We start from the raw sequence: 13,344 nt of genomic DNA on the forward strand, positions 1-13,344 counted from the left end.
GACTAGTGATCCACTTTCCCTGTCCTTCAAGGTTTCCAATGGATCTCCTTCGGGTTCCCAAAATGGTAGGTTCTTCATTAGCTGAAACCAGATCTATGGACTCTGGGTACGGATCATAGACTTCAATCCGGATTATACAGCTTATTCCAGCTAGACCTTTGGGTACTCGGGCCTGCAATACGGATCTCGGGTTAGAATTAGGGGGATTGTTATAGGCAGATTTGGTCGTGGTCATTTTTCTCCTCATTGTGGCTCTCATACACATCAACCACCTCATCAAACTGGCAATCGTCTTATCTTCCAAATTTATGATCGTCCTGGACATAGAGCGAAGGACTGTTACTAGTGTTTCAATCATGCCATTCAAGGTACCTTTAATGCAACTCCATCTGTGAATATTTATGAACTTTCTAGTGATTCTCTTCCAGATGAAAATTGGTACCCTAACTCTGGTGCTACTCATCACGTCACCAATGCTCTTGAGAATCTCCATATTGTGCAACCCTACCATGGTTTAGATCGAGTTCAAGTTGGTATTGGTGTTGGTCTTCCTATTAGTAATATTGGTAACATGAATATTAGAACATCTTTTTCTCCAGTCTATCTGAATTTTGTTCTTCATGTGCCCTCTATTTGCAAGAATTTATTATCGATCTCCCAATTCACTAAGGATAATAATGCTCTATTTGAATTTCATCCTGATATCTGTTATGTGAAGGATCGTACGACGGGGAGATGTCTTCTTCAAGGCAGCGTTAAGGATGGATTGTAACAAAATTTGGTTGGGCTCCAATCACTCTCCCAAAGCATTTGTTGGAGAAAATACTTCCTTTTGGAATTAGCATTCACATTCAGGGCATCCTACCTCCAAAGTTGTTAAAAATTTAATTTTTAATTTTAAGTTACTAGTTAGTTCAGATGATTTTGTTTATATTTGTGATACTTGTTAGAAAGGGAAAAGTCACAAACTCCCTTTTCGCCCATCAAAATCAGTTTCAGATGGACCTTTGGACTTAATATTTTTTATGTTTGGGGCCCCTCTCCTACGGAGTCTCTTGAGGGGTTTCGATATTATGTGATTTTTGAGGATGATTTCATCCAAATTTATTTGGTTATCCTATGACTTTTAAACTTGAGGTATTTGGTATTTTTAAGAGATTTAAGTTGCTTGTTGAAAATCTCTTTCTGAAAGAATCAAGCATTTTCATAGTGATTGGGGAGGTGAATATAGAATTGTCTCCACTTTCCTTTAAGAACATGGTATTGAACATAGGCTCTCTTGTCCTTATACTCATTAGCAGAATGGGGCTGTTGAGCGCCGTTATCGACATATTGTGGAAACTGGATTGACTTTATTAGCACATGCTTCTTGCCCTAAAGAGTTTTGGATGCATGCCTTTGAAACTGCAGTTTTTCTAATTAATCATTTGCCTACTCCACTGCTGAAAAATTCCTCTCCATATTTCAAATTGTTTAAAGTTCAGCTTGATTATGACTCTTTGAGGATTTTTGGTTGTGCATGTTATCCATGTTTGAGACTGTATAACAAGCATAAGCTGGAATTTCGGTCTGAACTACATGTCTTCTTAGGATACAATTCTCGTCGTAGAGGATATAAGTGTTTTAATCCTATTACTGGAAAAATCTCTATTTCTCGCCATGTAATGTTTGATGAAAGAAGATTTCCTTTCATTGCCAATGAGGTAACTCCCTCCCCTACCCCACCACTTCCCTCCATTTTAGGGCCTCCACCTTTAGTGGGAAACCCTACCTCCATTCCCTTAATTTTAGGAGCCACACCTAAGCTGAACTTTGCTAGAGACTCCTTCACCCCTACTTCTCCCATTGGGTCCCACACCTCCTCCTCTATGGCCTCTTTTCCTAATCCCCACATTTCTAGGGTTTCCCCCGCCCCTTTGGCTTAATCCTCTCCCTCCTCACCTCTCTTAGCCGAGTCTCTCTTTCCTGTTCATCAAGTTGTTGACCTACCCTTTGACTCCCAGGCTACTCTACCACCCATCACTTCCCAACCTTCACAAAAGACTCATCCCATGACCACTAGATCAAAAGCAAACCCTAGGGCTCTTCTCAACCAAATTGATCACACCCACATTGAACCTACTTCCTTTACTATTGCCAACAAAATCCTTCATTGGTGGAAGGCTATGGATGAAGAATTCACTGTACTTTTGAAGAATGGCACTTGGTTGCTTATTCCTCCTCCTTATAATGTCATTGGATGTAAATGGGTTTTTGAGTCAAATGAAAGGCAAATGGTTCTATTGAAAGATACAAAGCCCGCTTAGTGGCTAAGGGTTTTAATCAATCGGAAGGCCTTGACTATAATGAAAACTTAAGCCCAGTGGTCAAACCAACTACCATTCGGTTGGTCTTAGCACTTGTAGTTTCACGATCCTGGCCTATTTGCCAACCGGATATTCAAAATGCCTTCCTTCACAGGTTTTTGCATGAAATTGTATGTATGAAGCAACCACCTAGCTTCACTGACTCCCTTCATCCTAACCATGTTTGCAAACTTCACCGGTCGTTGTATGGTTTAAAACAGGCTCCTCGTGCTTGGTTCGACCGGCTTAGTTCCTTTCATGTTGAATATGGGTTTATTGGCTCTAAAACTAACACCTTTTTATTTATTTTTCATGATCTGCTGACAATATTTTTATTATGGTATATGTTGATGATATTATTCTGACTGGTAGTTTTGACGCTTTATTGGCCCGATTCCTCAATGATCTTGGTTTTGTTTTTGCCATAAAGGACTTGGGCTTTCTTCATTATTTTTTGGGCATGTCTGTCACTCGATCGCATGATGGCCTTCATCTCTCTTAACATCAGTATATTCAAGATCTTCTCAAGAGGGCAAATATGTATGATTGCAAGCCTGTCTCTACTCCAGCTGCCACCGGACAAACTCAGTAAGTTTACAGGTGAATGAATGGTGGATCCTACTCTATATCGGAGCATCGTTGGTGCTCTTCAGTATACAACTATGACTCGACCTGATATTCAATTTGCAATCAATCAAGTTTGTCAATTTATGCATGCTCTCACTGTTGATCATTGGTCTGCCGTCAAACGCATCTTATGCTACTTAAAAGGAACTTCATCTAATGGCATTTTTATTCATTGTCGATCTCCGAATTCTTTATCGGCTTTTTCTGATGTTGATTGAGCCGGTTGCCCTAATGATCGAAAATCTACTGATGTCTACGCTATCTTTTTGGGCCGCAATCTTATCTCTTGGAGTTCTAAGAAGCAAAAAACTGTAGCTCGCTCTAGTATTGAGGCAAAATATTGAGCCCTAGCTAATGTGGCTGCTGAACTCACTTGGTTACAATATTTATTAACAGAGTTAATGGTTCATCTACCTTCTGCTCCTATTCTTTGGTGTGATAATGTGGGGGCCACATATCTTACAGCCAATCCTGTCTTCCATGCACATACTAAACACATGGAGATTGATTTTCATTTTGTTCGAGAGAAGGTTACCAAAGGTGATCTCCAAGTTTAGTATATATCTACTAAGGATTAGTTTACAAATATCTTCGCAAATCCTCTATCACATCAACGGTTCAATACTTTTTTGTCCAACCTCAAGGTCTCATCTCCACCCTTGAGTTTGAGGGGGTGTGTTAAGGATAATAACGGTTTTTTTCTGTGTGAGGGCAAAACAGGAAAATCACAGACAACCCTAGCCACCACTACTCCATGCATGCAAGGCTTCAAGAACTCCACTCAAACTTAACTACCTCCATGCGTGCAAGACTTCAAGAACCAAACTCAAACTCAACTACTCAAGAAACTCCAGCAAATTACATCTGATCCACAAGTGGATCAGACTCAGAGTTGCACTCAAACACATGAGAGATATAGTTCATACCAAACACAAATAGATGTGACTTGGAGCTTAAACAAATGGATGTGAAAACAACATTTTTACATGGTGATCTTCTTGAAGATGTGTACATGAGGCGGCAACCAGAAGGATTTGTTGACAAAGGCAAAGCGAAGCTCATGTGCAAATTGAAGAAATCCTTATATGGACTTAAACAAGCTTCAAGACTATTACCAAAAAAAAAAAAAGCTTCAAGACAATGGTATAAAACTTTTGACTCTTTTATTTTAAGTCTTGGTTAAAAAAGAAGTGAATATGACCATTGTTAATTTATACATTAAGTTCTTTGATGATGGTTCATATCTAATTTTAGTTTTATATATGGAAGATATGCTCTTGGTGTCCAAGGATAAAGCTAAAATTGAAGAACTCAAGAAGTTTGAAATTAAGGATCTTGGTCAAGCAAAACAACTTCTTGGAGTTGAGATTCAAAGAGATAGAAGGAATGAGACTTTACCACTTTCACAAAAGTCCTTTGTGAAGAAAATTCTTGAGAAGTTTGGCAAGTGAGAGGAAAAGGTGGTTTCCATTCCATTGGGAACACATTTTAAATTACCTTTCAATGATAGCCCAATGACAGAAGATCAAAAGAGTAAGATGTCAAGATGTCTTTATGCAAGTCTAGTTGGGAGCTTAATGTTCCAAATGGTGTGCACTAGGCCGGATATTGCTTATGCAGTTAGTGTGTTGAGTAGGTTCATGGCAAATCCAGGAAAGAGGCATTGGAAGGTGGCAAAATAGATGCTTTGATATTTGAGAGACACAAGTGACTATTCTATCACATTTAGCAAAGGAGGAGAGCAAATTCAAGGCTATGTGGATGCTAGTTAAAGTGATGACCGTTAATAAGGGGCGATCTACAATGAGGTATGTTTTCAAGTATGCCAATAGTCCAATAAATTGAATGTCTACTTCAAGCGATGGTGGCATTATCAACTATCAAAGAAGAATACATGGCGGCAACGGAAGCTTGAAAAGAAGTGGTGTGGCTTCAAGGATTGATTGGTAAGATTGGCATTGAATCAAAAGGTATGCATTTGTTTTGTGATAATATGAGTGTAATTTACATGGCCAAGAATCCGGTACATCACAAGAGGACAAAACATATATTGGTACAATATCATTACATTTGAGAAGTCATTGAAGAATACTATAAAAGTTGTGTGAGAGAGAGAAAGAGAGAGACAGAGAAAAAAAATTGAGAAAGAGACAGTGAATACCTGATAATTGTGAAGATGATTTAGGAAAACTCCAACGTTTGCTAGTTTTACAAATTTTCCCTAACTACTTAAGCCGTTTGTGAGAGGTGTGAGGAAAGAATAAAGGAAAAATAGGAAGTAAAAAAAGAGACTCAAAAGAGAATCAATAAGAATAAAAATATGAGAGAATAAATAGGGAGAAATTTATGGATAGTGAGTTAGTTTCTAATTAAGTTTTAACTTTTTGTTCCGTAAAAGTAGGGGTTTAATGGTAACTGTTGGATAATGATTAAGAATAACGTCTATACCCATCATCTTTATCTTGAAATTTTATTTTTAATATTGAGGAGCCAAATAGTGGTATTTCACATGTAAAGTGCGAACAATAAAGAAAAAATAAGGAAGTTATCAGATAAAAAAAAAAAGGGCCTATGTGGCTCCACCACTGGCAGGAGCTATACCACATCTTGAGCTGCAATTCCTTTGAAAAATTACGAAAATTCAGCTGCTCCAAAAAGCTATGGAGTTTAATGATCATTAAGAATGGTGTCATGTCTAGTTTTGAAGGGGAGGGGATGAATTCTCTTGTGTAACTGAAGATAGAAGATTGCAAATCATTTAAAAAGATATCGTACCTGAGAAACTCAAAATGGTTGGCGAAACTAAAGATTTGGAAATGTTCAGGAACTAAAAGAGATTGAGTGCCTTGAAGGATATGATTCCGTACAAAAATGATCCATTAAGGCCCCATTGTTGAAAACAGTTGAAGGCCGTTGGAAATTTATTGATCAACAGTTGTCACTCGATGGAAAGATTGCCTGATCTTTCAAACTTAAAAGAGTTGAGGGGATTAGAGATTAAGAAGTGTAAGAAGTTATGTGAAATTCCAGGCCTCGATGGATTGGAATCATTGCAATTAATCATTGACAATAATAGATTGCAAGAATCTAGAAATATTAGCTCATCTTTCAAGTTTAACAGAGTTGGGAGATTTAATGGTTTTTGGCTGTAAGAAGTTCTGTGAAATTCTGGGTCTTGATGGATTGTAGTCCTTGCAATCATTGACATTAATAGACTGCAAGAATATGGAAAAATTAGCTCATCTTTCAACCTTAAAAAAGTTGAAGAAGTTTGAGATTTACAATTGTCAGAGGCTATCTGATATTTCTAGCCTTAAAGGATTGAAGTGTTCGCAATATCTTGAAATAACAGAATGCAACGATTTAACCAAGATTCATGGTGTTAACAGAGTGGAAATTTTAGAGTCTTTGAGGATGGTGCTACTCCGTGGAAAGATTACCAGATCTTTCAAGTTTAGAAGTGTTGAGGCGATTAGTTGTAATTCCCAAGTTGACATTGAGAGGGGGTGTGCGTCAATGTCTTCTAAATTCTCTTTGATGTGACGCTTCTTTAACCTCAAGACAAGTTTGGTCAAGATAATCATGTAGTTATCAATTACACTATGGCACGTCCACCACACCCCATAATGTGGCTGAGTGTACCAGACAGTGCACCACCACTCTACAATCAAAACACTCCAATATATGCAATGAAAAATAAACTAGAAATACAAGACACCAAATTTACGTGGTTCGGCCAGATTGCCTATATCCTCAGAGTAATGCCCTAGATAGAACTTCGTATTTACTCAATATTTTCCAACTAAAATCTTGATCAATACAATGATTAGAGAGCACCCACTCTCAATACATTCAAAACATGAAGCACCTACTTCAGTATGAACTCTTGCATCCACAAAAGTATAAGAGCACAACCTTAAACAACTCAATCCTAACAAGCAACTTGTGAAATCCCCTAGATTTCTACCCCTTTAACCCGTGGTTTCAAGATCGAGAACCCGGGCCTTGAGTCGACGACAACTGTGGGCCATTCAAGTCGAGCCTGAAGGTTCAAAAATGGACCCAATGATTGTGGATGACCTTTGTGATGACTTAACAACTCTCCTAGATAAGAGAAGAGAGAAGATTAATCACAATGGTGTAAAAAGGGCGATTTTGGCACATCCGTAGACCGGCAATGGAGAGTCCGATTGACAAGATTAAGGTATGCAAACAAAGATTGTCAAAAGACCTTTCCATTGAGCCAAAAATCACTGAAATCGGAGTCCATTTGGGGGTCCAACCATGGACCGGTCCGGTGGGCCGGCTGGGTGACCCAACCCCCCCACCCCTTTTTCAGTTACGGGACAAGATCGGGATTCCGGGTTTTTAAACCCTATTTTAGGTTGTAACTCACCGCAAAACACATTTTTTAATGCTAGAAGGAGGCTAAGGCTTGGGGAAGAGGAGAAACCAAGGAGGAGTAGATCCCATCCAATCGAAGGTGCTTTGTGACTCGAAACATTGCGGGAACGCTAAGAAAGGTGAGAATTCTTAAACCCTTCGCTTTAAACATAGTTTGTGGGGATTTCTCTTCTCTCTAATTGTGAGATATTGAAAAGGAAGAGTGTTAGGTACCTTGAATGCTCTTCATTTCTTGTTTTAATATTCCTTTCTAGTATAATATATAATGGTGCGAATCCTTGCAAAAGATTTCGCATTTTGATTCTCTGAGTCCCCCGTGGGTGATTTAGGAGAGCCAAATTTGGGGCTTTTCGATTTGGATCGAATTGGATCAAATTGAAGGTACCCATAGGATCCTTTTGCTGGCAATTAGACTTTCCCAAAGTTTTGTTTCTATTCGACTTTGAATCGATGTCGAAATAGAGACCATTCACTAGTGAGGTTAAGAACTACATTTTTAAAACTAGTGGTCAAAATTGTGTTTTGGTGGGAAGATTTTGAGATGTCTTTTGAAATCCAAATTGCTTATAATTTGTGATTATTAATTCCCTTGCATGAATAGGTTTATGTAGCTTTTAGTCACCAACTTGTGGGAGTGAATTTTGGGACTTTTGAGAAAAGATCAAAGTGAAAGGTGAGGAATATACTTAACCTTATATTGCATGTATAATGATGTCAGTTAATTTTCATTATTGATATTGCCTTGCTTTAGTATTATCTTGTGATTATGTATGTGACTGTTGAAATGTAAGAAAAGATGTTTGCTTATAATTTTCAATATTCTTTGAATGGTGATATGAGAATGTATGAGATGGATGAGATTGGATGGATTGAGTTTTTCTTTTATTTTTAAATCTTAAATTATTGATATGAAAATATATGGATGATGTTGAATTAAATTACTCATTTTATTTTATGTTGCAAACTAGGGTTGTGGGTTCACCTATTGCCCTAATGACCTTATGTGATTGCCTAGGTTGTGATTGGGGAATGGGGAATGCCCTTTTGGCATTTTTGTCATTGGACACTAGTGGAGGCGGTATGGGTGCATTCCTATGGTGCCCTTGGCGCTTTCCCTGATTATTGGTTGACATACCTAGGGCATGTCTAGAAGTGTTTGGTTATGTGACCTCATGAGTACTACTACCCTTCTGGCAGGGGTATTGAAGCCGGTTAACCCATGATGTTAGTGGTTGGGTCTTGAGTGTCAAGCAGGCCCATTATCATCATAGAGAGGTAGGGTTGCATGTAATTGATAAGGGCTCCTGGGCTCTCAAGACAAGTAACCAACTCGTGAGAGGACATGGATCGCATCCTGTCCATTATATGTTGATGACCACTAGGTTAAGGAATGGGATCCAACAGATGCTTCCTGTTGAGGATTCCATTCATAGGTGGGAAAGTATCGAACCAAAAGGGCACTAGGCATGAGGGAAGATATTGGATACTGAACTATAGGGGAAATATCTATACCATATGTAGTACGAGACCGTATGACTTTGCACTGAGCCTAGGATTATCCTGGACACACACCAAATTTCATACCAAACGGTGATGTGAGAGAGTGGTGACCTATACCCCAACCATGGCTTCACAGAACTTTACCCAACAACTGCGGAGAACCCAATAGACATCTCTTGTTGAGGGAGAGTGACTGAGACCGCCCAAAGGAAATTGGTGTATAAACTTAATGAGTGTCTACCATAGAGACTTCATGATAGAGTTAGGAGCATAATGTTATAATCATGCATATATCATATCATTATCATTAATTACATTATCGATATTCATGCTATAAGTGTGGTGTGGAATCTTGTGAATGAATGCATGATATGATGTTGAGTTGACCTCACTGAGTTCTGTTGAACTTATTCCTTTTTATATATCTGCCTCTATTAAAATTTATTGCAGGTTATGAGGAGTTCTTCCAAATGGGGGATTTGTTGCCGACAAATCTTCTTGAATGAGTGACCGATGAAGAAGTGGATGCGCATTGAGCTTCATGCCAGTACCAAGATTTAATGCTTGTCTACCATAGAGACTTCATAATAGAGTTAGGAGCATAATGTCATAATCATGTATATATCATATCATTATCAATATCATTAATTACATTATCATTATTCATGCTATAGGTGTAGTGTGGAATCTTGTGAATGAATGCATGATATGATGTTGAGTTGACCTCACAGAGCATAATGCCCAAAGGAGATTGATGTATAAACTCAATGCGTGTCTACTATAGAGACTTCATGATAGAGTTATGAGCATAATGTCATAATCATGCATATATCATATCATTATCATTAATTACATTATCGATATTCATGCTATAAGTGTGGTGTGGAATCTTGTGAATGAATGCATGATATGATGTTGAGTTGACCTCACTGAGTTCTGTTGAACTTATTCCTTTTTATATATCTGCCTCTATTAAAATTTATTGCAGGTTATGAGGAGTTCTTCCAAATGGGGGATTCGTTGCCGACAAATTTTCTTGAAGGAGTGACCGATGAAGAAGTGGATGCGCATGGAGCTTCATGGCAGTACCAAGACTGTTCTTATGTGGTTGGATTCCACTAAAGAATTAATTTAGTTTAATTTTCATTGCGAAGAAAACTATCCGCTTTTCTTTTCAAAACTCTGATGTTATAACTTTTTATTTGAAGTAATGGATGATTGTAATCATCATTTCAGATTTGATAATTTTATATTGGAAACTTGATTTATTTTTGTCCATTTGATTTTACTATATCACATGTTGCATGGAATTGTCACTAAACCTAGGTCTTGCGGTGTATCACCCCCACGGGTATTCGGGTATGACTAGATCTAGCTGGGTGGGGTGTGACATAACTACTTTAAAGGTGAAACTTTTCAAATGAGGGAGATTACAATAGATTACTCACCTTCTTCTTCAACGTTTCACCAAAATACTCATTCAATTCTTTTTTAATCAATTAAGGTTCTTGGTGAACAGTTTCTCGCATTTGTGGGGATTATTTGTGAATGTATCTTTCACCTATTCTTTTTGTTCTCATAAGCCTCATACTGGGGATCTTTAGAAGGTCAGTTGTATTATGTTCTAAATGTTGAATGATATTCTTTGTTCTGAATGTAGAATAATTCTTAGGGCTAGGGCTGGCGTATAGGTGGGTGATGAGGGAGTGGCTTAGAATACCCTAAGATCATATAGATAATGGCCTCAAATAGAAGTATGAGGTCACTTAAGACCGTAATAGCTTCAGTTTCCAAATCTATCAGAAAAGTAAGAAGTTTTTAAGACCAAGATAATAGGATCCAGACATTTACATGAATATGGGCTTCTTCAAAATCATATAAAGATAGCTGTAAGTAGGCCCAATCATACCTCTGAAAGATCAAATTCATGGCACAAGCCCTGAACTCTTCATTGGGCATGTGAATAGGAGTGAGAACAAGTTGGTCTGATCTATGGTGAAATTTTACTATTTATGTTTGTGTTGCCTTTCTTCTGTTTCTGTGAGCCTTTTCCTTTTCTTTTCACTCAAGAAATTCCTCTCTTAAAATATTTGAACTTTAACTATGGTTGCAACTTCTGAGCTTCAGGTTGCAGAATGTAAAAGACAAGTCGCAATTCTTGAAGCATACCTGGAGCAAAGGGGAGTAACTTTCCCAGAAGGATATTTATCTGGCAAAGTCATTCTCCCAAATCCAAACTTCAGGTTTTGTATCAAAACTTCCTTCTTTTTCCTCTATATTTGTAACTGTCGGTATTGGTAGATCCCTCGTGAACCCTACAGAGACCAGTAAAATACTTGCAAATATTAAATACAATTAGTTTTATAAACTAATATCCTGGACATGTGTGCGTTCAATCCTGGTGGAAATTTAATTCTATAAGTGGAGATTGGCTTGAATTTTAATTTAGAAAAGAAGAGTTTAACTCCAAAAGCATGAGGATCTGGAAATGGATATGATCAATGATGTATCTGATTTGGGAGTGGGAGGTGAAATCAGAAGCTCAGAAACAGAGTAAGGAATAGAAGTAGAAACTAGAAGGAAAATTGAAATCAGGGGATGGAAGAACATGCATTATCAAGAGGAATTCCTAACTTGGAAAACTGAGACGAAGACTTCTTTGGTAACAAGAAACAGAAACAGACAGAAAGAACTGACCTCTCTACGAATGCAGAGAAGTCAAAAGACCGAACTCGATGGAGTGAAACCCAGAAGATAGAAGGTTGAAGAATATGAACTGAGCCTCTTACCTAGAACTTGACTAGCATATCACCATTCAAACTTGGCATCCCACTGAGCTACCTTGGCATCTCACAACAAAGGAGTTTTGAATCTCACAGAAATCAGCAAGCTTAAGTTTACGTTTTTAAAATCATTGGTACTGGGTATGGTCTCCTAGTCTTTATTTATAACTGCATGAAATAAGCAAAATGGGAAACTCCTTGTATATGCTAGGGAGAATCCCAGCGACTCAGTTCTTCAAAATAAAAACTTTGCTACGATTTCAGCAAAACAGGAACAATGTGTAGGACAGGTTTGAGAACCACATCTTTCATCACAGTCAGTTCTTTGCAGCCAAATAGGTATGATTTATTGGGGTTTATGGGCTTTTGTGGCTGGAAGAACAAACAGAAATCTCTTAGGAATTGAAAAAATTGGAGGTTGCGATATATGATTGAACAGAATAATAATGGATTTTGGGGGATCAAACCAGGAATGATTTAATGTAGATACAGAGTTTGAAAGAGAGGATCGGATAGAAGAAGAAGAAGTTCATCTTGGTTTCACACCATGAATTGCATGGAATTACTCATCCTTGCTTGCTTTCTTTCATCCTTTCCTTGTCTTCAAATACTTCCTTTTTAAACCCCATTTCAAAAAAAAAAAAAAAAAAAAAGGGGTTGAAAAGAAGGGATAAAAAAGAAAGTGCACCCTACAGATGTTAAAATGGATAATTGTTAGACGCCTTCCAGAAACTGTGTGGGCTAGTATAGACTGGGTGCCACACATACGAAAAATCATATTAGCTTAGTTTTGTAAGTAATCATGAATGTCTGTTGTGAATGGACTTATGGCAGTCAACTCTCAGGATTATATCTGCATGTTACAAAGACTATCTGGTTAGAGTCTGGCAGCTGTTCACAGCAAAATATAGATCTCTCTCGAGGGAGTTGTTGGCTCTGTTACTTGCTTGTACTTTTCTTTTATTGGGTTGGTGTTCAGTGTACCCTACTGTACTGAAAAGAATGCATTGGATGGATGCCTGGGATTAACTCCCTACTACTTCTTCAGCAAGAACTCCCTTACAACATTTGTATATAACAGTTGTAGCCCCAACTAAAAATTCAACCAGAAAAAAAGTTCTACACATAATGTTGGTTATCTAGCCATAAAGAAGTGACATTTTGGTGCATCGGTGGATAACCCCTTGAGTAATTGTCCTGGGGAGGGGGGTGGAATTTACCTTTGGTGAAAGTAAGCTCTGGTGTCTCTCAAGTAAATCAGGTTTAAAGTGATGATGATTCACATATAAACTGTACTATACATGACTCTAATACGAAATTTGGAGCAGGACAGGTTTGGGAAACGACATCTTTCATCACAATCAGTCGATCCAGTCCTTTTCATGCCAAGCAGGTATGGTTTATTGGGTGGTTTATGGGCTGTTGCAGTTGAAAGAGCAAATGGAAGGATCTTGAGAAATGAAACTGGAGGTTGGGAGAAATGACAGAACAAAACATCAATGGTTTGGGGATCAAAACATTTGCGGTTTACCGTCAATATAAAGTCTGAAAGGGAGGAAAAGATAGAAGAAGAAGAAGATCAGTTTCGCTTCACATCTTGAAGTCAATCCATCTTGGCTTCACAATGAGTTGCACATAAATAACTCATCCTTGTTTCCATTCATCATTTCCTTCTCTCCAAGTAC

General features: G+C 38.0%; 1 protein-coding gene across 2 annotated transcripts in view; it reads left to right on the forward strand.

Moving 5' to 3' along the window:
- The window catches only part of LOC149001247 (disease resistance protein L6-like), a 43,830-nt gene that overhangs the window by 25,482 nt on the left and 5,004 nt on the right, over nucleotides 1–13,344 (forward strand). For both annotated transcript variants that reach the window (XM_089139048.1, XM_089139047.1), the window contains one exon: nucleotides 9,327–11,119. The gene's annotated coding sequence lies outside the window, so the exon portion shown is untranslated. The remainder of the gene's footprint in view (nucleotides 1–9,326; nucleotides 11,120–13,344) is intronic.

This window comes from Hakea prostrata, chromosome 11 (genome assembly GCF_041222555.1).
Source record: "Hakea prostrata isolate BN-2017 chromosome 11, UWA_Hpros_2, whole genome shotgun sequence".
Lineage (NCBI taxonomy): Eukaryota > Viridiplantae > Streptophyta > Magnoliopsida > Proteales > Proteaceae > Hakea > Hakea prostrata.